Raw genomic sequence first — 27,083 nt, 5'->3', positions numbered from 1 at the left:
GCATATTTTAGAATTTTAAGTACAAATAGTTGCTGTTCTGAGAGGAATCTCTGTGATATACATGAAGCCCCCTCAGACGTGGGCAAGAGTTTGTCTCAGATTCCTTAGTGTTTGTGCGTTTATTTGAAGGTTGTTGAAACAAGAATTTGCTCCTGCCACTAAGTGTTTCCCAAGTCTCTCTCAGTAATTCCTTAGTGATTTCATGCTATTCATCTTAGGAATTCTCCTCTGCCTTTGTCTGACTCAGGTAGGTCTCTCTTAGCTGACTACGCAGCACTAGTTTGAAGACTACAAGCCACACCCCAGAGAGCTACAGAAAGTACAGCGACGTCTTCCTGCACTAGTTACTAGGCAGACATCAGCCCCTCACATTAGCCTGTTAGGATTTGTCTTACTACGGAAGTACTGAGAGACACAGGATTCAGCTGTATCGTGTTAATCCAAGCATGAGTGGTTTTATATCCTACTTGGACCCAAATACTCAATAATTGATATAAAAATGCTATAAATTCTAGCGCTAAAGCTCAGGAGGTTAGCAATTAAAAAACAAAGATCCTGCTTTTCTGCTTGTCTCAGGCTCATTACGCAAGACATGACATGCCGAGCAACTGAATCTAGAAATTGCAAGAGGAACCAAACCAAGATCATTTGTAGAAGTTGATTGGGTGGTTTTCACCCAGATTTCCCCACCCACATTGTTATACTTCACACTTTTTATTCATATTCGTTAGTATGTTAAAAAATAGACCTTTTGTGGGTTCCCTACCCCCATGATAACATAAAACGACCAAGGGACTAGATATTTAAAAATAGAACAGTGTTAAAAGTCAGAGTTATTTAAAAGGACTGAATGGAGCATTACGGGGTGCCAACCGACTGGAAAACAAACAACTTGGCCCAGACAAGGCGTGGATTTGTTCCTCAGCACCCATGTGAGAGGAAAGAGGGGCCTCCTGGGACGTGCGCACCCTCCCTCACAGGGGCCGAAGAGAAGACTTTGCGCTGTCACCCACCACGAGGCATGCGGGATTGTCATTCGGGCCAACGACCCCCACAGGATCAGCTCCAGGAGCCCGGCTTCTTTTGTTTCAGCTGGCCACGAGTGGACACGAACACAGCATGCTGCAGTCCTTCCTGCCATGAGCCTGGCCCGTGCTGGCTACTGGCTCCGCAGCCTCTAGCTCTGCTGCCAGTGGAAGGGAGAGATTGACCCCAGGCTGGCAGCCACTGTTCTTTGCTCTGCCACGAGACCACTGTGCTGTTGGCATTTTAATGGCTTCATACCAGAAGGAAGCCAGTTGTGTTGATGTGAATGTCTTATTCATCAGACATTACAAGCTTTACGTTTTTAATGAGCTGAAACTGCTGGTCCACAACATGCAACCACAGTGAATCCAGACAAGAGTGTAGTGATGATATTGTCTGATTTATTGCAGTTGCTGCTTAAAAGATTTGATGGGGTTTCAGAACTCCAAATGCTGCAATTTAAGAGGCCTGTCTGAGGTTGTGTGTTAATCAAAGCAGTAAATCAGGTTTGCATTATAAAGGACAGCAAAGTGGCCAAGCGAGGATTTATAAATGGATCTCTCTCCCCTCCCTCCCACCCCTCCCCCCTTTTAAATGCATAGGCAAATATAGAAAAACAAATGAACAAACCAGTCATCCAGTGCCTAAGGCATCTTTCTGGTGCCTGCAAATTCCCAAATTTATCCCTGTGGCCTACACTTGAAAACTGTGGTCCACAAAAAAGGAGCTTGGTTTCCATGTCAACATTAGTCCAGAACATTCCACGTAGTGCGCACAAGCTGGCGAAAACGTTTCCGCGTTGTATTTTACAAAATCTGCTACCAGTCACAGCAGTCATTTGAAGAGCCAGCTGCAATGCCTGAGTTGATGGCATTTTGAAAAAGACAGCTGTTTACCACGGACTTCACAGAGGCCGCTAGAGCACACGCCTACATGACAGTACTCCGCCGCCCGGGGTTTGCAACTGCAAGAGGCTTCTTTTTGAGCGCCTCCTTGCTACATACATTAAGGGCCAGACTCCTCTACCCGGGGTTTAAGGCTCTCCCCGCCTCACCTTCCTCTACCTTCCCTCCATCTGTTTCCTGACGTGCAGATGTATGCCTGAGGGTGTGCAGGACGTGTCCTGACCCTGGGCAGCTTGGGACAAACTTTGGCTGCAAATGTTAATGGAGCTCCCAGAGGCCGGCCGTATGTACCATGGGACTAACCGCACGCTGGTCCTGCAGCATCCTCACAGGCGTCCATCTGCATGGCAGGATACAGATGAAGGGGAAGGGACACTTACGTATACTGACTTATCTTTAAACGCAGTTCTTGCCCACTGCACTGGTGCCTCTTACATAGCATCATTGCGTTTCATATGACTTCCAGAAAGCCCCAGCCACCTCTTGCCTCCAAACCTTCGAGCACCTTAGGGACAGCAGATGGAGCCCTGGTGGTGTAGGGATTACACATTGGGCTGCGATCCTCAAGGTCAGCAGTTCAAAACCACTAGCAGCTCAGAGGAAGAAAGACTGGGCTTTCTGCTCCCGTGAACAGCCTCAGCACCCCCAGGGGATTGCTATGAGTCATTGCATTGACAGGATGGCAGTGAGACTTCTGAGAGACAGCAGTCGTGTGTTCGCAAATGGTTACCAACGGGCTCGCTAGAAAGAAAATACAATAGCCCTGGTTGGTCATGGGAGTAAAATTCCCATGGAGCCCGATTTCAATGGAGACTGCATTTAACAGCCAGTCTACAACACTCCTGAAAATTAGCATTCGGTTCTTCCTCTGAGTTAGCTCAAGCCACTTCTAGAATACCACAGCGACCATGCTTAATTCAAGCCCATGTTACGCTTCTCTTCTCTCATTTGCTTAAAAAGAGATGCTCAGCAAATGCTTTCCTGAACCGAGTTGTTGGCCAGTTGATGGCTGGGGCCCTGGTGCTGCCGGAGCGGCGGGCATGCGTCTCCGGCAGTGGTCCGCTGCCACGCGTGCACATCTTGCCTTGGAGAGGCGCGGCACTCACACTGTGCTCCCTGTCATCCTGCGGAGACTGTGTAAATGTAAAAAGACCAACAGAGTGGAAGTGCAGCTGTCATTGAAGGTGAGACGCAAGACTGTCCGTAGAGCAGACGGCGATCCACCACGACTTCCATTGTAAAAGCCTTTTAGGAAAGCCTCCCACACAGAGTTAAGATCGTGTCTCTTCCAAGGAGGGAGGGGGAAACCAGGCACTGACCGTTGTCCCACTTCCCACCTTCTCGTCAACAAACTCTGTGCCGTCCCAAAAGCGGTGACGCGTCAGGCTTGCTGCCCCGTTTGTCTGAGAGGCTCGGATGCCTTGCACAGGAATACTCTTGTTCCTGTTAGAGCAGCGGTTCTCAACCTGTGGGTCGCGACCCCTTGGGGGCTCAAACAATCTTGTCACAGGGGTCACCTAAGATCATAGGAAAACACATGTTTCCAATGGTCTTAGGATCCGAGACACAACTCCTCTATCCGTCTCCAGGCGGGTCCACCTACATGCAGATGCGCTCACACACAAGTACCTGGTGTGAAGACTGTTGCCCATGCTACACCATGCTTCAAGACAACATTTCATTTCCCTGCCTTAGAGGGACACCGTTTAGAAACAGGAAGCCCCTCTGCTGCTCAGCCTGAGCAAATCAGGACAGTTGGTCTCTAGTTTCTATAGCCGTGTGGTTCCTTAGTGAATGTTCTGGGTAATTAAACTTGCCACAAACCTCCTACTGCCAGGATTCCGGAAGACATCCGACAGATGACTGAAAGGACTAGAATTAATTTAAAATAGCAATTTATAACATCTTCTCTCTTCCAAGGTCACGGTGCCCCTTTTCAAGCCCTTTAATGAAATGGAAGAATGAATTGGAATGTACTTGGAGTAGAGGGCAGGGCCACATGAGTACAGCGCACTAATATTGATTCCTCATAAGGAGACACCTATGCCATGATTTTATGTTCCAGAGCTCACCTGGAGTATGAGAGACACCTGGCTGTGGTAGGAGAGCCAGTTTCAAAATACTGCGAAATAACCAGCTGCAATGTTGTGGGGAGCACCTGTCAGATGGCATTCCATGTAGATAGAGCCATGGATCAGCGGGCAGCCATTGGTGATTCCTCTGAGGCAAGGCGCATCCTCAGTCCATGCTCGTGGGCTCAAGCAACTCTGAGGCGGGGAGCGGACAGGGCACTTTCGTTGGCCCTCCTGCATCCTCAGCCTGGCCTCCTTGTACCCTCCCCAGGACCTGCAGAAACAGGTGCTAGAACAGTGCTCGCAATGTCTCTTTTTGTGATGTGTTCACAGGAAAACCCACTTCTGCTAACAGATTATGTCTATGTTCAGCAAAACCATGCAGTTGAAATGACCAGGCTTATGGGGGAAAAATAGAGTCAAGGTCAGACCATACAAAATGTGCCCACCTTGAAAACCCTAACCGAAATCAGACTCACCACCTCCAGTCGCTGCTAACTCCTAATGACTCTCTAGGGCAGGAGAGAACTGCCCCTAAGGGTTTCCAACACTGAAACTCGGGAGAGGGGTAGAAAGCCTCCTCTTGCCCCCACTGAGCGGCTGCTGGTTTCCAACTGCCAAACTGCTAGTCTTGCCGTGAGCAGCCCAGTGTGAAACCATTGTTCTCACCAAAGCAGCAGAAACACCGAGAATGGAAGGACCAACACAGTTAGCAGGTGGGAGAAGCTTGACAGAAGGGTTGAGGTCACTGAACCAGGGACGAGGACAAAGTGCATAAAAGACCCAGGAGACAGACACAGGAGACAATTCCAAGGCAGAGCCTGCGGCCACAGCCAGGAAGGCACAGGTGTGCTCCCTGGACATGCACGATGCTGCGTTCTTCAACGCTGTGCTGAGGTCTTCTGTGGGTCGGTGATGTGAAACGTCAGCACATCTTCTGATGTGTGCTGTCAGGTCCTGCTTGGCAGCCTTGTGAGCCAGCTCATGCCAGTGTGGGACCGGGAGCGGGTACTACAGCCTGTGGCACTTTGAGTCTGATTGTCTTAGAATACAAGGAAAAAAATAAATATTTTGTACTGCATTCTCTCTCAGGCAGAGGTTGATATTGGAGGCAATCCATTTAAGTTCACAAATAAAATCAGTGAAGCCTCAGCACTTAGGAAAACAGAAAGTTCTCTGAAGTGCATATAGCATTTAAGTGTGTGTATGTTTCCATATGTACAGACACATACTCATGCTTTATACACTAGATCTCATTTTTTAGTGTGGTTTAACTTAAGCGAAAAGATGGTTCCCCAAACAGATTCAGAATTATAAGTAATCGCAGCCAGAGTTGGTGGGGGGGAGGCTGGGTTGGTCTTTTTTTTTTTTTTCCAGAAAATAGAAAAGTGGAATACAAATCATGAAAATTTTCACAAACTCTTTGACGCCACTCGTAGAGTAAGCGTTCCGTTACTAGCTGCAAGACTGAGATCGTTAAGGTTGATTGTGCCAAGCTGGCCGATAAACACATGTGGGGTTAACTGAAGGGTGGGGAGATAAGTGAGCCTCACCTTTCTAGTTCTTGGGTCTCTTGCTTTGTGATGGTCAGACCAGGGTGCAGCTGCCTTAGCCAGATCCCTGCGTCAACTGGCAAGGCTGACTTCCTGTAAGACATCCCTGAGGAGAAGCCACATGGACCTACCCCAATGCAGCCCTGGGTGCTGGAGCAGCCGTGTGGAGACCCCTGCCAGCACTGAGATGCTTACACATTCACTGACTCAGCTTACCCCCTGCAGTCGGGATCATTGCATGTGTTTTGTGAGATGAGGAGCACTTTGTAGATTGGTGTCAGACATATGGACTAATGTTGACTTACGGGCTTGGGCAGCACTGGGTTAGGATGTTTTCTTGATGTGCACTCACCCTTATATAAAACTCTCTCTTATATACATGAGTTTCTGTGGATTTGTTCCCCTAGTCTACCCAGACTGACACAGAGACCAATGGTGGAAACCCACCAGCAGCCCCATGGGAGTGAGAGGAGGCTGTGTGCACCCACAGAGGTGTGCATTCTTAGAAACTAAGGAACTGTGCTGTGTTGTCCAATAAGGCCATTAAGAGTTGGAAGTGACTGTGGACATGGGTGCTGGTTAGTACATTCCAAGCACAGAAACCTGTGCTCCGACACATGGGACAGGATATTGGAAAAAGCTGAACAAGTCTGTTGGACATGGAGCCACGTCTCCTCGTGCATCTTTTCATTAAAATAGGACATGAACCCTTGTGTTTCTTTAACCGCTAAAGAATGAGACGTAGGTTTGTGAGATTTGTGTGTGTTTAAGTAGCGGAAAAAATGCACACACCACTGGGCTGTGTGACTTTGTATCTGATTTATTTAAATATAGTTTAGTAAGACTAACATGTAAGGAGGGTTGAAGGGTCAGAATCCTATTTAATTAACTTATGCAGACTTGGGAGCCAGGCGGTTGTAAAGGTATGCTGAGCAAATAAAGCTTCAAATAATATGAAATCCTTGAAAGGAATAATCCACCTCAGCTCAGGGGCTTTTCTGTTCTTAAATTGTCACTAAAACTCTTTCCGTGAGCTTTCTCAGATCTCATGGTGTGTGTGTGTGTGTGTGCTTTATTTAACAAATAAAAAAGATCGTGTCTTGGCAGATACTGAGAAGACCAAATCAGTATCCTCGCTACACTGCCTGTAGCCTTCACTGAGACAATACTCCCAGAATGGTCATCTTCAGGTAAAGAAAGAAACCCACCCGATTGCGGTCCAGTCTATTCTGACTCATAGCAACCCTACAAGTCAGCGAAGAACTGCCCGGAAACTTTCCCAGACAGAATCTTGACAGATGTGGCCTGCCGCATCTTCTCCCAGGGAGCAGCTGGTAGATCAAACTGCCAACCTTTCCGTTCGCCGCCGAGCGCTAGAACCTCTGTGCCACCGGGCTCCTCCTCTAGGCGCCGCGGGTCTAAACGAGGGGCAGTGCTTTGCACTGACATCAATCTGGTGTACTGAACAGCCTCGCCAGGAACATAGAGCGCTCTTTCAGTCGTGGTAATTACCCATTGTATAATGCCTAGTTTTTTAATGAGGATTTCAGTAAGTGTTCGTTGATAATGATGATTATTAAAATGATATGTTGTCAGTCGCCTTGTGTGCGAAATGCTTTGTTTCAAAATGTTAGACTTATAGCTTTGCCTCAAAATTTTTTAATTAAAATCACCACTTTGGCGTGGAGCTTAGCTGTGCAACGCTGCTGCAATTAGTGTGCCGGGATCCATATGGGTGTCACCGCGCGGCTTTCAACGGGAGGGATTTGGGCCACGTTGAATGATGGACCTTCTGTTAAGTTTGAAACAAAGCTTGTCAGGCTGTTTTCATTTTCATTAATATTCTCTTGCCGGTCTCAGAGATGTGTTCTCTGGGCTGCAGAAGCGCGGTTATCATGACTCAGACACAAGTTACTAAAGTCAGTTTAGCCACTTTTCTACTTCCTTCCGTGTCACCCCGTTTCTCCCTACCCCTGAAGGAGCTTCAGGGCAATGTCAGAGTGGCAAGCACCGAGTTCAGAAATGCAAAAAGAAAACCTGCATTTCGAGCCACATCCTAACATCGTTAAACAGTCTCCAAACATTGAGGCTACTCCACTGTCCCCAGATGTTTTTAAGTCGAGTATGAAGTTTATACACTAGCCATTTTTGAGTTACCGATTTTTAAATGCCCAACAATCCTGTGAAATCTAAAGTATAAAACATGAAGGCATGTGTCTGTACACATATAAACATATATATACATATATGATAGGTGCACTTCAGGGAAATTTCTGTTTTCCTAAGTGTGTGGGGTTTAGCGATCCCATTTGTGGATTTAATTGATTCCCTCTAAGATCCAGCTCTGTGTTAGAGACAATGTGATACAAAGATTTTCCCTTAGCATTTTAAAGCAATCAGACTCAACGTGTTTTGCTTATAGTTTGGGCCCTCCCCATACCCTGCCCTAGAAATTGTTCTCATGAAATGTCATAAATACGGTTTTAGGAAAGTGTTTCTGGACACTGTTTTCCACCAATGTGAATAAACTCTCTAAGTGGTGAGACATTGCAGGTAAGGCCCTGGCTGGTCCAACACTCTCAGCATCGCCCCCAGAACCTCACTCTGTGCCTTCAGGAAGCCATCCGCTCCAATGCCCCTGGACTCCTGTGCTCTAGATGCCCAATGTAGGCCATGTTCAAACGCTGGCTTAGAAATCAGACAGCTTCAATGATAAAAGAGCCTTCATTAAATTCATAAGGATGAGCCAAATGTGAAAAACTACAAAGTCAAATTGTAATAGACCGAGAACATGTGGATAAAATAATTCATCCAGCTTGTGCATGGAATAGCATAAAATCAGTAAATCCGCTGTAGAGCACGTGTGTGTGTGTTTATTCCAGTATTATGTAAAGCCATGTCCCAAAGCCAATAGATTTGATACAAAGATACCCACTTTTTCCCATATTGTCTGTAGTAATTATTTTAACCAAACCTGAAACCCAATGAACCCACTGCCATTGAGCTGATTCCAACCCATAGAGACTTTGTGTTACCAGCCCAGTGCTGACCTGACAGCACCTCTCTGCAGGTCCTCCTTGCGGCTGGACGGGAGGCTGACACAGTTTCAGTCTATGCTAGAAGCATAGAAATAAACAACTTTCTTCAAATAGTTTTTATTGAAGAAACTTAATTATTTTATGCTCCTATGCTGTCTTTGCTTCAGTGAGGTAGCTTTCATGGTGTCCAGTGTTAATATCCCATCCCTCCCAGTCAGCATCTTTACAGAGAGAACTCTCCAAGAGAAACGCCTGGGTCACCAACTCCACAGGCTCTCACACACCCTAGTAAATTCCTTGTTCCCCACTTATGCAGGAAGCCAACATGGAGCCGGGGTGGTTTGAAACCAAAACAATCACTGCTCACCAATGAGGCTCTGCAGGTTGCGGGGAGATGAGTCGTCATCTTCCGCTTTACAAAAGTATTATTTTGTAAAAAAAAAAAAAATTGTGTGTGTGTAGTTCTGAGGGGGGTAGTGCAGCTTTAAAAACATGAAAACAACCATAAAGCCATAGAGGAAGTAAATAGGCCAGAGCAAGACAGACCAGCTGATCACATGAAAGCGCCCTAACGTGGGATCCTGGGCTGTAAACCGTGTGCACGAGTGTGGGGGCATGTGCATGCATGTGTGCATGTGTGTGAGTGCGGGCGTGTGTGTACACAGATTTAATGGGGAGCGCAGAGGGAATTGGAAAGAGCCTGGCCCGTTTTTAATTTGGGTCTGTTTGCTTGCATCGAGCACTTAAGGGCTTCTACATTCAGTTTGCTCAAAAGAGTGACGGAGCGCGCCTTGCTTGTGCGTCAAATCAGAAATGCATGAGGTGCAGCTGCAGAGATAATACATTTTCCCCAAAGGCTTTGGCTGAGCAAATTAGGTGTCAATGGGGTGCCTGCGCAGGCAGTACTCTCTCTAATTAGTCTCTTGAGCCTAGTTGGTGGCGGGTATGAGATGATCTAATCAATTGGTCTGTGTCTGATGGTTCCTGTAAAAATCCTACCAGGCAGACTCTCCCACAGGTCACCCACCTGCACAGCAGGGCTGCTCATTTTCATTTTTCATCTCCTCCATCACATGATGCTGACAGTTGGTTTTTAAAAAATTGAATCCCAAAAATATCTAGTTCATAGGGCACACGGGTCAGAACAAAGTTGCATTATGGGTACCGGCAATCCAATTAATTAATATTTATAGCCGAGAAGCTCTATGTAGATGGTTCTGAATAAGGATTTTATCAATACAATGCAATTTCCAGTTTGAAACGTTCCATTCCGAGAGGAGGAGCATTGTCAGGGAGAACCGCAGTATGGAAGCGACATCCATTCCTCTGAGGGAGTGGGTGTGCACACAGCTGAACATCCACTGTTCGTCTGTACCACGGGGACAGCGAGTTTTGACTACTGCATGCGAGGGGAAGACTACGTTGACATGACAATTTAATGCCCACCTGAGTTTAACCCTCTCTCCTGTCACCGAATTCTCCATCCAAGGTATTTTCATTTTAAATTTTACGAACTTGGCTTGCACTCCCTGAAAGCTGAAGCTGATACTGCCCATGCTCAGGAGAGGTGGGGGGGGCGGCATGCAGAGCTGCTGCTGAGCGACACAGGCAGGGCCAGTGGAGCAACGTAGGCAATTTGGAGTCATATCAGAGAGAGCTGGCACAGCTTAGCTCTTGTTGCACTGCCTTGTTCTCCTCGTTGGCTCCTTCCATTAAATGCCTGAGCTCCAACCTCAGTAATGGACTTATTACCACTGTGTTCACCATGTATTATGCAAATATCATCTAGCCTTCATTATCCAATTCTGCTTATGCCCTTGGGTGAAGTTCTTCGAGATTGTGCTCAAAGAATCAGGCAGGGCAAAGGCCAAGACACACACCATCAGTGGCTCTAAAAAGTCTTAAATCAACCCAAATGAACAGTCGTATCATGCCCTGTACTCTTGCAACAGCATCATGTAGCATTACATCAAAACACATACACCACGCACACACACACACACACACACACACACACGCACACAAACTCTGCTGCCATCGAATTGATCCTACCTCCTGAGGACCTTGTAATTCAGGGTAGAATCACCTTAAAAGGTCTCCAAGGATGGAGTCTTTACAGGAACATGCTCTCCTTACAAGTGTTCAGGTTCTTCCTTTCCCATTCATTCAGCAACGCTTGCTGGGCGTCTGCGCCAGGCCTGGGCAGTGCTCTGGGGAAATAGCAGTCAACAACATTAATTTTAGCAGGAGTCTCTTTGACGCCATCCACCCCACCCTTCACTGCTTCACAGGAAGCGCCCCTATACATTGTTTAGAAAGCCATGCTCACTGCCATTGAGGAGTCTGGCTCAGCAGCCATGAAGGACAGAGTAGGGCTGTGCCTGTGGGTTTCCCAGCGGATAAATGTTACAGAAGCAGGATGTTCTGTCTTTCTGCCACCAGGCAGCTGACGCTTGCAAGCTGCTGACCATGTGGAGAGCAGCGAACCTCATCCCCCACGACGGCGCAGACCCCAGGAAGAAGTAAAGGAGGACTCTGCCATTCTGTGTATCTGAGTGCCACGGTGGGCACTGACAGCATGCTCCAGGAGTGGGGGTGGGGACTCCGAGCCCAGGCTGGCAGGTGTCACCGCGGCAAACCTGTGGCCATGGTGTGTGCAGAAGTTCCTGGAGGGGCTGGAATCTCAGCCCCACTTAAGCAACATGGCAGGAAATGGCACTTTTTAAATCTCCTTAATTAAAATAAAGAGGTTGGTCGTGGAGCTGGGTGATGTACAAAGATGCCTATGGACAGGTATGCTTGAGACTCTGGACGAACAAGTGTTCTCCCTGGCATTAGGAGCATGGGGGAAGATGCCAGTGCCCATATCAGAATGCACTGGGAGAGCAAAGGCTGCCTCTTCGTAAAAATTCCTCCAGCGTAGCAGGGGTCGATGGAGCCTAAGGGGCCATTCCCAGCTAGTCTTTTTGCCAACACGATGACATCTGTCAGAGGTGGTTTGTCAGAGACATAGCTGGAAAGCCTGGCCGGGGTGTGGGGTGACCAAGTGAGCCGCGTGGAAACCACCCCGGGAGCCACGGATATTGCAGGTTAACAGCTGAGAACCTAGGACCCACTGGTGGCAAAGGACTTTCTATAGAGCAGACCTCTCCCAGAGTAAAGCTACCAACCAAGCCCACTGCCATCCAATTCCGGTTCCTAGCAACCCTGTCGGACAGAGTGGAACTGCCTCAAAGGCTTTCCAAAGCCATGCATCTTCACAGAAGCCAACGATCACGTCTCCCTCTCATGGGGGGACTGTTGTGAAGCTGAGTGCTTTAGCCACTGTGCCACTAAAGCACTTAGAATCTGAACAGAAGGGTTGTACTTACTTTGAGCCTAGTCGCTGAGGAGAGAACTCTCAAAAATAGAAGTCCATGGGGCAGTGAGCAGAGGGTGAGAGGATGCTGCGGACCTGCTGTTTACCTATGCGATTGGAACGTTTTGCTCTCTTGGCCAGGGTACTGCTAGGTAGCTGCAGTGCGTAAGTGAGTCCCCCGATTCTGTGGCCTTGGTCAGCAGCAGTGGGGCAGCCAGCACCAAGAAGTCCCAGCCAAAGCCCAAACCTACAGGTCAGGTTGTAGCCCAGGTTCCCTCTGTGTCCAGGAAGCTGACAGTGTGGCACTGTCAATGGGGATGAACCAACTCACCAGGTCCCTGGGTGATGTATTGGTTGGTGGAACTGGTGGATGGAGTTATCATGGATCTGGTTCTTTCCAGCCCTTCCTGGTGAAACCTTCTTTTCTCACCAAAGGGATTCACTGAAAATTCTGCTTCGGGGTTCGAAGTGTGGAGAGGGTCAGAGTGACCCTCCTTCCTCATTGTTCCTCATCTGTTCACCTGGAATTCCTTACTGCTGTGAGCAGGCCCCTTGGGAACGTTTGGCATCCATTCCACACAGTCCCATGCAGCATAGGCTGTAATGAGGAGAGGCTGACGGTGCAGGCACGCTGCTCAATTTTCATTCTGCTGTAGCTCGGCCTGCAGACTGGCCATTGAAGAATCACATACAGCTGGGTTTTTCATATTTTTAAACATGAATGTGGTCCATGTTTCTATTTTATGTTCATAAAAGTGAACAGGACACACTGACCTTTTAGATGATGCTCCACAGGAACCCTAGGGCACGTGGTTCAAACCCACCAGCCATCCACGGGAGAGAGAGGAACCTGTCTGCTGCCGTGAAGATGGATGGATGGATAGCCTAAGTATGAGTTTGAATCAACCTGATGACAATCGGTTGACCTTGGAGGTGTTTATGATGGTCTAGACCAGTGATTCTCAACCTGGAGGTCTCAACCCCTTTGGGGCTCAAACAACCCTTTCAAAGGGCTCGCCTAAGACCATATTTCCGATGGTCTTAGGAACCAAGACACTGCTCCTCTATCCGTCTCCAGGCATGTGCGCCCACATGCAGATACGCCCACATATGGGGTGACCACAACATTAGGAACTGTATTAAAGGGTTGCGGCATTAGGAAGGTTGAGAACCACTGACCTAGACCCTTAATTAAGACCAATACTCTGACTAACGATTTGGGGGAAGGAAATATGCTGAATTTATAAGTAATCCATGAAGAGGCTCCCCCACTAACTTACCGCCATCGAGTTGACGTGCATATATAGGGACCCAATAGGACAGGGTAGACCTGCCTCTGTGAGTTTCCAGGACAGTAACTCTTCACAGGAGTAGAAAGCCCCATCATTTTTCTAAGAAGTGGTGGCCGGTGGCTTTGAACTGCTGACCTAGCGCATCGCAGCCCAACTTGTAACCACCACACTAGCAGGGTTATAATGCCCATTGAAGTCACTGTTTCCCATGGTGGGCAAAACCCTGCCCTGGGGAGGAGGGGCTGGAATGATGGTGTGTGTGGGGGGGTGTATGTGTGTGCCCTGAAAAAGTAGATAGACTTTGTTGTGGATTATGGGCTATAATCCAAACGTTTTTAATTACCAGGAGGGTCCCTGAGTCATCTACTTTTTTCTGGCAAGGGAGTATTGGGCCAAATACGTTTGGGCGCCTATGTCTTCAATCCGGGGAGTGAAAGCCATTCGGGAAGACAGTAAAGTCAGAGCATTTGTGCATCCTCCTCTAAGGCTTGCTTCGGGGAGAGTGACTGTCACCTCCAGCACTCACGCATGTATTGGTTGGCTGTGGAGAACATGGCTGGGCTCAGTTTGGCCTGACCAGGGTATTTATGTCTTAGGTAATTCAGGCAAAATGAGTGATATCATGTTTGGGTTTTTGTTTTATTTTTAATGTAACCATTCTCCTTTTTCCTCCCTCCAGGATTAAGTTGTCATCGTTCTGGGAAGACAAAAAAAAAGAGAGAAACATGAATGAGCGGCCAATGGCGTGGAGGGAATCGTGGATCCGTTCCCTTCCCCTCTGGTGGTGGATTTCTCTTACAAGAAAATTCAAGCTGGCAAGACCTTGTTTTCTCTGCCATTTACTTAAAACCTGCACGCATTTGGATACCTTGTGATTCCCGAGAACTCTGTGAAGATGAGCTTTGTTTACTGATATGTGGCATGGATTCTTTTCAGTCTTTTGTGTTTGGTTTTGTTGGATTTCCCTCCACGGCGCAGCATCTCTGTAAAGGTTTTGTGCTTTCACCAGCCATGTCTTAAACACATTAAGACAACGCATTGGGTGTTCACACTTTCTCCACAGTGTCTCTACATGAAAGCCACGCCGTGGCATAAAACACCGCGTGTTTGCTTTGAGAGCGCTGCACGTTGGGCGCCCACTAGGAAGGAATTGTTTGGCTAACACCGAGCCATGTTCTCTGACTGACTTGTCAGCGTGTCCCCCAGCTGTCGGGCCCCCACCTACTGTACCTTTTGAGGGCATTTGCATATGCGTGTGTTTTCTTTTTCCTTGGACATAAATGCACATTTACATAGGCTATATAAAAATCTGCTTTGCATTTTCAAGCCACACAGCATGACGACTGTTTTCAGAGTAAGTTGGAAGTGAAGAGGGGAAAAGACAATAAACTCACACATGAAGAAGACAGACAGGGATAAATCGCTTAGTGTTCAACCTCTGGAGATTGAGCTGACTTTTTGCATGTTTCCTGGGTCTCGTTGGCATCCTATTTTCCCATCCACGGTGTTACACCTGTGAGGATTTTCTCAATGGAGAAAAGAGGGAGGAACAGGAAAGATGCTTAGAACTTGGGTGCAAAAGGATAGCATTTGCCGGCCAAGCCCAGACATGTGTCAGAAAGCAGATCAGAGAGCGTGACCTGGAGTTGCCAGAGGGCTCATTTACACCAAAGCACCTTTGGATTACATTTTGTTAAAGACATGCCTGGCTGTTTGGAAGCATCCAAATGACCGTTCAGCTGCAGGTCTCTGAAACACCGTGGGAGCCTTGCTTTACAGATGCAGAAAGACAGGCCCAGCTTCCCGTGGTACCTGGAGTGGACACGGCCTGAGTGACAGTGAGGGAAGCCTGGGAGGGGCAGCCAGGCACCGGGTTCCAGAGGCAAAGCCACCCGAGTCCCGCCTCGCTGGGTGGGGTGGCCTCACTGCCAAATCCCAATAACTGAGGCCAAGACCCGGGGTACTTAGGGAACTCCATCTAACGGCTGAAACCTAGCTCCTCCGGTCACCGATTCCCATAGAAAGACCTACCTGCGCATTATTTTACATGATTTTCTATTTGTCAGACTTCAGGAGAGCTTGAAAGACATCCCACTCTCTAGGTTCAGGACTAGGAAATATGAGCCAGAAAGTCCTTTCTCTGAGAGTCAAGTGAGGAAAAAGCACCTCTCTGGTCAAATCCAACGCACCCAGGAACGGGCACCCAGGATTCTGAAATAGCAGAAGCTTTCCCGGAGGGATGGGGTGAGGGAGGCTGTATCTGAAGCTCCCCCTGCTCCCTGCACGCACGTCACATTCATTGCACGCTGTGCTAACTGCCAAGTGAGACATTCCTTTCGGATTGCTCTGAAAGGGAGAAGCTACCCAAGGCTAGAGTGTGTGCTTTGTCCTTACCCAGAAACTTTCCCATCCAACGTTCATACATTCCACCCCACTGAAAGTCTTCAAAGGTGGTGGGATTTAAAATGTGTTGAAATTAGCTTTTAAAAAAAAGTAAACAGGAGAAGACAACTTGACACGCTATCAAACACTGCTGTTCCCGTGACTTGTGACCCGGTTATTTGGGGGAATAGCATAACAACTCTTATATGCCCCTAGGTTTAAGTCAAGAGCCATCAATGATTACATCTTGCTGTGAAAATAAACTCTCTAATTTGAAATATTTAATATTGAAAGACTTCAGTGGGACTGTTAGGACCACTCAGAGATAGATATATCCTTGTCATAGGCATTTTCTCCTAGGAAATATTACTGTTCCGCTGAGCCATATTGTTCAGAGGAGGGGAAATCTGACGCCTTGCAGAAATCGACATTTCAGAGCGATGGAAGCTTTCCCATCCCCCATCCTTGCTGTGGACACGCGGAATCTTAAGTTCCCTCTGCATCCCTGCCCTCTGCTTCTCCTATCTGCAATCATACTCTCGCCCTTTCTTTCACCTGACTTCTCTGAGGTGTTCCGGTTTAAACCAGCCATCAAAGTCATTACAAACTGTGTTCATTAGCAAATTTATTGTTCTATTGAGAAAGCACTGGAATGTTTGGGGAGATTATTTTTATATGAAGGAAAAGCTTGACTTCAAGCAGTTGGGATAGTAAGAACACCTTAGCATGGTGATTATGTCATTGCACACACAGTATTCTTTCTGGAAGGGGATTTGGGACTCCATCTCCTTTTTCTTGAACAGTTTGGCTTAAAAATACAAGATCCATAGGACATGGGGGGCGGGGGGTGGGGTTAGACCTCTTTGCAATGCTCAGCAAAAAAGATAGGGGGTGTAAGACCGGGTGGCTGTCCAACCAATGACCCAAGGGTGAGAAGCTCTACCTCCCGAGTGACAGGAAAAGCTTCCTGGGGGCCTCCAGGCTTGCCGAGAAAGCAAGACCTGTGGTACCCTTTCCACCATGTGTATGTGGCCGTCAGTTTAATCAACACCCTAGTTTATACTTCTATCTAAGATGCTCATCTGTGAATAGTACTGGTTTTGTAATCTTTGTTATATAAGAGGATGTGTAAGCTGTACATACTGGGTAGAATACTGCCTCCCCTCGATCCATATGCTGCATATTCATGCAGAACTTCCAGCTCCCGTCCTGGCTTGTAGACTGAAGAAAGTGTCTGTTTCCCCAATTTTCTCACACACACACATTGTTTTTTATAAGCAATCTCCCTCTTCCACCTCCTCCTCAAAGCATATTCTAGAGTCACATACAAGAACTACATTCTGTAGTTGCAAGTGGATTTTAAATTTGTTTCTTTTTGTATGACGATGCACTGAAATGTGTACTTTCAAACAGCGGTTTGGTGCCTAAGAGATGTGCAAGCATCGTTCCGCAAGCGACTCTACTTCAAAGGTGACGCGCAGAGTGACGAGAACAGAATAAGACATGTTGCACATTTGTTCCCAATTGTAATCTGTCTCTATTACGAACGATGTAACGGTTTGTCGACTGTCACTGTTGTTTTCTTGTAACATGATATGGAATAAAGTGTAGCCGAATCTCCATACATCATCTTGGTGAATGTCCGATAAGACCCTTGATGGAAGAAGTATCTCTTGAAAACTCTTATGCACAACCATCTGAAAGGGTGACATGAGAAGCCGAGTAGCCAATGCTCTTGGATGTGGGTGATGGGGGGTTTGCCATAATCTTCCAGGAGTCTGCTGATCCCTCCCTTCGTTTTCTTTACAATGTGAAAAGCGCATCACGGAGTGGGTGGGGGGTTCATGTCAGTGCTCCCCGCCGCCTATGCCTCTGGGCGTGGTTAATGGCAATTCTGCCCATCTTTCATTGGCGTTTTTCTCCTTTTGTACGTATTCACAGATAAGGTGAGTTGATTATCTCCACTGAATACAAATGTGAGGGTCAGCGCAGGGTCCATCTGCCGTAAGCATTCCTGGTGCCGCAGCCGAGCACCTTTCCCGGAGCGCCCTGGGGAAGGCAGGTGGGTCAATTACTGTTGGGTTCCCGTATGTGCGTGGACAGTGCCCAACTTTAGAGGCGAGCCCGGTGCTACGTTGACCTCTTGTGGGGTCGGTCAACTTCATGAGGATTTGCTCGTATGGTTTGTGAATTGCCAAATAACACCCCCGGGGATATACAGTATTGGATCATTTTAAATTTTTACAAGGAAACCATAGCATATAAAGTCTCGAGGTGAATGAAAAGGGGAGTTAATTTTATGAAGCCTGCCCAGAAGTCCTCTCCGTGGCCCTTCATACATGCACACTTTCTCAAGAGAGTCATCGTCTACCAAACGCAGTGAGTTCAGGGCCGCTCGCTCTCTCCTGGAGGACCCCACCGCGGGCTTCTCTTCCCCAGCGCCCCGCTCATACCCGCTGTCCTTTCCTGTTTGCCAGCCCTTCCTGAGGTCACATTCTCCAGGCCAGCCCTCCCCCCCCCCTCTGGGCAGCGTCTCCCAACCAGAGGGGGATGTGGCGGGGGAGGGGGATATGCAATGACAAGTTCATGTTCCGATGTGCGTCAGGAGTGGCTTCTGGGGAGGAGAGCGCAGAGGTTGACTGTCGTCGCGGGGGTGTGATAGAATATGCAAAGACTTTGGGAAACGGGGCCACAGACTTCACTGGAAACGGGCCAGGATAACAGGGGCGTGTAAAGAACCGGCTGCAGAAGAAGTTGTTCCAGAGTTGTCCCCACCCGACCGCTGAAGCGCTTCACAAGCTCCTAATTTCCGACGGTATGGAGTAAATTACAAATCCTTAATAAAAGAAAGAAGGACTTAGAAGTAAGCATTGGTCTGTATAGGAGGCCAAAGAAAGCGCTTTGAGACATGTTCTGAATTCCTTTCGTGGTGCAGTGGCGAGGAGAACTGCCTCGGAGTTGTGTAGCTGCCTGACACTGCCTTCTTTTGCTGCGGAGCTGTGCAGGCCCTGGAGGAGCGGAGGAGCGACTGTGGAGGCGGCAGTCAGAATCAGGAGGGCAGCTCTCTCATCGTTGCCATTGGCCTCCCGGGCAAAGGGAAGCTGAGAGGACGGTGTTTGAGCAACCCCGGGCCACTGGGTTAACGTGTACAGCTGCTGAAGAATGGCGGGCCTTGTGCGGCTCCGCAATGAGAGCGCCACCGTGGCCCAGCAGTCTGCTGCTACCAGTGGGTGGTGGTGTTACAGGCATTAGCTTTGAGAAGCTTATACAGCAGAGGGGGCTAGGATAAAGCACACAAATCAGGGGAAAACTGACAAGATTAAAAAAAAATCCAGGGCCTCGTATTTACTGTTCATCCCCCGTGCTTGTGGTGCTCTATATTGTCTGCGGTGAGTCCCGCTGAGAGCAAACCACACAATAATAGCTCAGCGCAGCCTTGCAGCCCCGAGCCATCCTCTGCCACGGGGCTGCTGTGCTAGTGGAGAATGGGATTCTGATAGAGTTGTCTTTTTTCTCCTTCCCCGCAAGACCACCAATAATTATGGAGGGCACGCTGCTAAGATGGGGTAAGGGTTCCCTGTTGGAGCCTCTCCTGAGAAGGGACCCAGCAGGGGTCCCAATGAAAGTAGATGATGCTCAGCTCAAGGTGTGACTGCCTGACAGACACAGGCAACGCTGGGGAAGTCCAGGGACACGTGTGTGCACCAGTTGTTTAAGGTTTGGAGGGGTTAGAAGGAAACTCAGCTTTACAAGCCAGGCTCCAAGACTCTCCCCCTCTGCTCTCCAAGGAAGTCTCCATACCTTGCTTCCTCAAAGGGATGCTGACAACGGCTGAGCTCATGGGGAAGGCAGCCACCAGCCTGCATGGCACTGGGAAGTGCAGTGCTGTCTTGCCGTGCCTGAGCCCAGTGGCTCTCAGGGCTGGTTCTCAGGCCACTCACTGCGCAGCCAACCCCAGAGGAGTTCATTTAAAAAGTGGTGCCCATCTGTTTGGAAAACTCAGCAGGTATTAGAGTTCAGTGGAAGAACACTATATATTTTTTAAAATTTTTATTTGTAATAGTTTTATTCACATAGAATTCACAAATTATACATTTTAATAGTTTAATCATATATATACATATATATGATTATGGTTACTTTTAATGGAGATGAGTAAGAACACTATCTATACTCTTCCACTCTTCCTGGCGTCTCCCGCTCCTTGGTAAAAACGGGCATACATTTTCGGTAGAGGGCCGTCAGTCAGGACTTTTGGCTTCTCTGATCATGCAGTATCTGTCACAACTCACTTGCCATTGTAGCCTAAAAGTAGCCATATACAATCCATAAATTAACTAGTGTTTCTGTGCGCCAATAAAGTACTCTGTACACAGAAATGCGAATACTTTGTTAATTTTCGCATGCTACAATATGTTGCTTTGATTTTTAAAAAAATTTTTTAACCTCACACCCATTCTTTTCTCACAGATGGCAGCAATACTCAGCAGTCAGGATTTTACCCGAGGGCTGTAATTTGCTGCCCCCAGCTTGGCATCTGGTCCTGGCACAATGGTTGGGCCTTCCAATGCTAACTGGAAGGGTGGCAGTTCAAATCCACCCAGTAGGTCCACGGAAGAAAATATCTGACCTCCTTCAGGTTACAACCTAGAAAACTCCATGGGGCAGTTTGATTCTGTCGCAGAGGATGGCTCTGCATCAATCCACCCCAAGGCACACAAGAAGGGAGTCACTTGATGAGGCACATGGTTAATGCGTTTGGTTGCTAACTGAAAAGTTGTCAGGTCAAGGCCACCCAGAGGGACCTCAGAACAACGGCCCAACAATGTACTTCAGAACAACCAGCCACTGAAATGCACACGGAACTCAGTGCTACTCTGACACAGATGGGACCACTGAGTCTGAGGAAACTCGGTCGCAATTGGTAACAGGGCAGACCAAGTCCATTGGCAGGGCCCAGTGTAACAAGGGTAAAACTCGTTTGAGTTTGTTTGAGTATCTAAATTTATGACTCCAACTACTGATGCTAAATATATTCTCTTCTCTTGCCTCCACAAATAGCATTTGTCAAAATGATCTATTTGAATTTAGCATTCCTGGACTCCTCCAAGTTCTTTGCCAAAATAGAGCAATGCAGAAAGAGCTGATTCCACCCCAGACTGACCCCATTCTTTCACTTCCAAGCCCCCGCTCCATCCTTGACATGAGGGCCGTGTGTGTGTGTGTGTGTGTGTGTGTGTGTGTGTGTGTGTGTGTGTGCGCGCGCGCATGTGCGAAACTCCGGGCCCCCACCTCCACATCCTTGTAGATCTCTCTCAGCAAAACAGCTTCTCCTAGGTCAGTCCTTGGGAATCAGGTGCATACCATCAGGAGAAGACATTTCCCCGAGAATCCCAGCATTCTGCACACCTGGAGTGTGGAGGAGCAGGGTGGGAGGTAGATTCCTGAAGACCACAACACTGTGGAGGCCTTATCCTGTGTGGGAAGGCCACCCAGAGTTGGGCCCTTGAAGCATGAGAACCAAGACCTGGGCCCCTTTTTTCCTGGGTGTAAGGGGACTTTGGGTGGGCATTTTGTGCCTCATGGAAGCAGTGCTCATCATAATTTAAGACAGCACGATTATGAGGAGAGGGCACACATTTGTTTGTTTGCCAGAACATCTGGTATCAACTCACAAGAGCAAATAGTTAAAATATTTAGGCTTATTGCGAGCCAGGTCTGTAGCTACTGATAGCTTAAAATCAGTTGGGAATAATTGCACCACAGAAATTGGTAAACATTACAAATCAAGCTTTTCTTTCAATTTTGAGAACCAGTTTTCCAGCACATCATTATCCTCTGACCCTTTTCAGCCCCCATCTCCCATCCCTCTGGTTCCTTGCCTTTAGTGTCTGTGAAGACTCCCAGTAGCCCTTGGCTCCTGGCCCCATTCCTGCATCTTCCAGGTCAACAAGGTCAAACATGTCCTCACTCAGCTTTCTGTCTCTACCTGCGGCCTCCCTCCTTCACTTCTCTGAACTCAGTGGTTATATTGGATCCATGCATGCACAGGATCCAGGATCATCTTCCCAGCTCAAAATCATCTAAGCTACCTTCATTCCATGTGAACCTGAATTCTTTGTTGCTGTCTAACCTCATCTATTCACAAGTTCTGGAGACTAGAACATGCACACCTTGGGGACCATTATGTATCTCACTGCAGTATTTTAATTGCTCTAGGATTTCTCCTACTCCAAGTTTTGCAGCGCATAGCTGTTGAGCGCCTCTGATGTGCTCTTCTGGTGGTGCAGTGGTTAAGTACTGTGCTGCTAGCCAAAAGGTCAAGGGGTCAAACCCATCAGCCCCTCCACAGGAGCAAGAGTGGTTGAAAACCCAGAGGAGGATCCCAGGTGGCGAAGTGGGTTCTGCAAAGGGCCGCTAACCAGCAGGTCTGCAATTTGGCCCACCTGCCATACCAGGTGGGAACGAGGAGCAGCTCAGCTCCTGTAAACATTCTGTCTTGGAAACCTTACGGGCAGGTCCCTCAGCCTGTAGATTTGCTATGAAGTGCGGAGTCTGAGTCAACTCTACAGCAGTGCGTTTGATATACTACGTTTCCGGCAACTTAATTTCATGTAGTGGTAAGTACTACGGGGGAAACTGAGCATCGTTTCCATCGTGCATTTCCATTTTATTATGCTTACCAACCTGTATGTCTGCCTTTCACAAGACTCTGGTTTGTGAGGGTTGGTGCTGGGTCTTTTTCGCTATTCATCTCTAAGATCTCCCAGATCAGAACTTGATGCGGTATAGATTTTTAATAACTGTTGGTTGTGTGAGACATAGTACATGGAGAGAGAGAGGGGGGATGGAGGGTGGCCCTTCCATCGGAAAGGCCTCTTGAAGGGGCAGCTTCTACGCTGAGCTTCTGAAGCAGGTGGCCATTTTCGCAGACCGAAACGGAACTGCGGCAGGAAGCACCTAGTGCAGGATAAAGGAAGAGTAATAAAGACATAGATATGAGAGGTGTAGTGTCCAGGAAATGTCTAAGAGCCCCACTGTGGCTGGAGTCCAGTCTGCCCTCACTCAGGGTAGCCCATGTACATCAGAGGAGGGCTGTGCTCCATTCCATTTTCAATGGCTGGTATTATTGGAAGTAAGTCATCACCCCTGTCTTCTGAGACACCTCTGGATTGGTACAGGTAACCAACTTTCCAAGTAACTGTGGAGTGCTTCACCACATGTGCCACTCAGGAACTTCTGTGAGAAGGATCCACTGCTACTGAGTCAATTCTGGCCCAGAGCGACCCTAGATAGGCAGAAAAATCTGTCCTGGAACTGACAACCTCATCTTTCCCACACAAAGTGGCTGGTGGTTTTGAACTGCCAACCTTGCAGTACAGCACCACCGGGGTTCCTCATAAAAAGGATCAGTCAGGAATCAAACAATGCCAGGAGACCTCAGGGTGCCAGACTCCAGGACTGTGAAATTCATTGGGAGTACCCTGGAAGCATCACTGGTGCAGGCTGTATTGCAGATTTCCTTCCCACGTGCTCCTGTTAAATGCCTCCAGGATGCAGCGTTGGGCAGGGCACTGCAGATGCAGTCACAGTGTAGGCAGCATGTCAAGGGGATGGACAATAATGAGAGTAACAACCTCACTGCCAGCGAGTCAATTCTGACTCGGAGTCCCCGATAGGACAAGGTAGAAGTAGCCCTGTGAGTTTCCAAGACTGTAACTCTTTGTGAGAGTAGACGCCCTCATGTTTCTCCCATGGACCTTGATGATGGTTTCCAACTGCTGACCTTGAGATTAGCAGCCCAACAAGTCACCACTCTGCCGCCAGAGCTCCTGTAAGAGTTACCGAGGGAAGATGAAAGAAGGTAGAGGATTTGCTTGTGTTCATAGCTAAGAGGTGGGAGTTGGGTTGAAGGGTGTCTCAGGCACCCTCCCCAGGCGGAAACACTTGGAGATGTCAAGGGGGCATACAGAAGTTTTCCAGGGAACGTGGGCAGGTTTTCCTGACAAATGGAAGAGTCCATCCAAACACTCAGTCGGTAAACAGCACGCAGTCCTCTTATGTAAATGCAGACGCAAATCCAGAATAGTGATACAGACGTCAAGCTTTGGAACGTCCTCTGTCAGACTAGGTGCAACAGCTCAAAGCATCTCTTAACCTCTGAAATAAATAATGTCCCAGTAAATTCTGTCCTCCTCCCTCTGAGCTCCGCCTCTTCCGGGTCCCAGAGAGCAGCACTTCCTTGACCCCCCTCAGGACCCTGAGTTCCCTAAAATCCCTTATTCAATCTCATCTCCCCTCCTAATTTGTACCCAACACAAACCTGAGCTCCCAGAAGGGAGGTGCAGTTTGGGTCCTTAGAAAAGCGCTCTGAGGGTGTACTAGCAAGTTATTTTCCGTGTCTTCTGGCACGGGGTGTGGGGGGGCGGTGGGGGGGAATAAAATCCCCAATCCTTTCCTTGTTTCCTCAGGAGCCCCGTGGGGAGGTGTAGTGTGTTGCAGTCACTTGGTCCTCTGAAGTAGAAAAATGAGGCTTTCTGTTCCCATAAACACTTACAGCCTAGAAAACCCAAAAGGAGAGTTCTTCTCCGGCCTTATACGGTCCCTATGTGTCAAATCGTCTCAAAGGCAATGAGCTTGGAGCTTGAGCTTCCTTGTGTCTGTGAGTCGGTGAAATTGGGCATGTGCGTTCCCCAAGGATCCAGCATTCTGCTATGCTTGCTGGATGGAAGCATCAGGGAAAAGTCACATGCTGGGCTAACCACCTCGTCGAGCTCTGTGTCAGTCATCTGCCAAATATACTAGGGAATTAACAGGACGCAGAGAAAGCAGTCGTTTCGTTTCGTTCTTACTGCTGGTCACCGGCACCCCCGTGAACATGCTTTCAGTCGTTGCCCATGTTGAGAACCCACCTCGGGTTCCTTATCGTCATTCTAAAATCCTCGCTACTGCTACCCTGTGTCATTAAACCTCCAGGTTAAGTCATAAGGTTGACATCACAGTTCATTTCGTGGACCAGTAGGTGCCTCTTGGACTAGAAAGCTGCCACCTTCCCATGGGCCCACAGGCTACTGGCCTGAAGTCTGACCAGCGGAAGCAGCTTGATTGGCCCAGGCAGCTTCTTTGGATCACTCTACCCCCAAAGCCCACTTTTAGGCCTGAAAGATGCATATTTCCAAGATCACAATAATAGTCATTTTGGGAAGTCAAACTATACCCTATGAGTTCAATGTAAACATTGCTCCTATAGTGATGGGTAATTCTTTAAGTGGATGTCCCCCTGTTTATGATGGCGCCTATGAATGGGCATCATTGTGCTTGTGGCATGGAGGAACGTTTCTGGCCTTAACACGATCACTTCAAGCCTGCACACCTTATTAAGTTTTATTGGAATATAATACACATACCATACAATTAAATATTTCAAGAAGAATTGTACAATCACCAACACAGTCAGTTTCCGAACATTTTCTTCATTCTTGTATTCACCGTTATCAGTTTCCCCATTCCACCAGAGCCTCCCCTGCCACACCCCCAAGGAAACTTTAATCAAGCTACTGTCTCTGTTGATTTGCCTATTCTGGATTTCATATGCAGGAAAAAAGGAAGAGAAACAAACAAAAAGAAACATAAAAATCTCAATCAAAAAGAAAGCACCTGGAACTCAGATTATGCATCTCTATATTTTTAAAACTGTAGAGAACAAGCAGCATGTGGTAGATGTATAATCGTTTGTCAATTTGAGGATTGAGAGTGTCGGGGTGGAGTCTAGCTTGTCAATCAGATCATAGCCAATGAGACCTCTGTGTGGGCGTGACCGTCTCCTGAGAATTCTGGGAAATCTGGTACTTCCTCCTTGGAGGAGGGAGACACTTCTCTCTCACTGACACTCCCTGGGAGACATAGCGGCTGACAAGACACACAGACCCACCCTGATACAGAGACCATTGCCAGTGCTGAGATGTTTCCAATGTCACTGGATCCAAAGATTTTCTACTCACTGGCCTGTGATCTTCTACATTTGGGGTCATTGCATGTGTTTCGTGAGTCTGAAGAGGATTTTATAGATTGGTATTGGACATATGGGCTAATATTGGACTTATGGACTTGATCTGGACTGGGCTGGGAGGTTTTCTTAATGTCCAATTGCTCTTGTATATAACTCTCTTTCTTAGACACATATGTGTGTCCATGGATTTGTTTCTCTAGTCTATCCAGACTAAAACAGAGCAGGTTCTGAAATCAGGAGAGATGATGATATATTTGATATCTATCCGTCACACTAAAGACCAGTGTCTGCCCAAACTCTTCTACCTAAGGGGATGATTTGAGCTAAGCAGTCTTGCTGAGTCTAGGCATGGGATGCTCTAGTTGTCTAACTCATCCATAGAGGGAGTGGGGAATGCTGGGTGTCACTTCCCTGATGCAGGGCAACCAGGGGCTCTGCTCTGGGTGCTATTCCTGAGAGAGCCCTGGGTCTACTTCTCCCTGGCCTGCCCATCCCATGATGTGAAGAATCAAAAGGGCAAGGGCATGGGCCCTCCCAGAGTTGAATGAGCTCTTTTCTGAAGTCCTCCTGAAGGCAGGACTTGTCTTCAGCCATTGTATGCACAGAAATGGGATTTGGACGTGTGATTGTCCCACATAGTACGGCAAAGAGCTTGAGAACGGAGCAAGAAGAAGCTTCCCTTCGGAGTGAGACGATCAGGATAGCACTAGGGAGAAACCCCAGGGTGAAGTAGAGAAGAATGAATGCCCAACCGAGTTTAACAAAGCCAAGGGATTCGGGGCTAACGTTGGAGTATGGTGTCTAGTGAAGTCAAGTCATGTGAACAAGTCAAGCGAGAAAAGTAGGGAAGAGGAGTAAAAAGATCAGAACAAGTGAAAGCAAGAGTTGGCAGGAGGAAGCCTATAAATGTGCACCCATACTTCCAACGGGGTTTTCACAGCTCCTGCGGGTTACAGGTTTCTGCTCCTGTAAAGAATTTGACTCAGAAGACCCCTGGCCGAGTTCGATCCTGGTGCCATGATTTGATGACAGGGAGTTTGGTTTTTAGATGAGAGCATCTCACTGCAGAATTCCTCCAGGGATTTGTGTGTTCCTGTGGACAGCTAAAACCCAGGGAGCACCTTCAACATTCTGCCTGGAAATCTCCTCACTTGACTGTGAACCTTTTAGGCATATTTTCTATTGTCCTTGTTACAATAGGAGAGTCTACGTTTCAATTTGTTTTTAACCTACCCGAATCTGCTTACCTCCAGCTTTCCAATATATTTTCCTTACTTGCCTTTAATTTCTCATTGGCAGCCTCTGAAAAACTCCCGGCCTATACCCATCACATGTTTGCTTGCTCATGTTTTTACTGGAAGGCCACATGTTAATGTACGTTGGTAGACCCTATAGGACAAGGAAGAACTGCCCCTGTGGGTGTCTAAGGCTGGAACTCTTTACAGGAG

At 47.8% G+C, this 27,083-nt stretch overlaps 1 protein-coding gene across 1 annotated transcript in view; it reads left to right on the top strand.

Annotated features, from left to right (window-relative positions):
- The window catches only part of CDK14 (cyclin dependent kinase 14), a 671,591-nt gene extending 654,345 nt beyond the window's left edge, over positions 1-17,246 (top strand). Inside the window, exon 15 of the mRNA XM_075558444.1 lies at positions 13,924-17,246. The gene's annotated coding sequence lies outside the window, so the exon portion shown is untranslated. The remainder of the gene's footprint in view (positions 1-13,923) is intronic.
- Positions 17,247-27,083: the final 9,837 nt, after the last annotated feature.

The sequence above is a fragment of the Tenrec ecaudatus genome, chromosome 9, assembly GCF_050624435.1.
Source record: "Tenrec ecaudatus isolate mTenEca1 chromosome 9, mTenEca1.hap1, whole genome shotgun sequence".
NCBI classification, from domain to species: Eukaryota; Metazoa; Chordata; class Mammalia; order Afrosoricida; family Tenrecidae; genus Tenrec; species Tenrec ecaudatus.
This window is presented reverse-complemented; position numbering and strand designations above follow the sequence as displayed.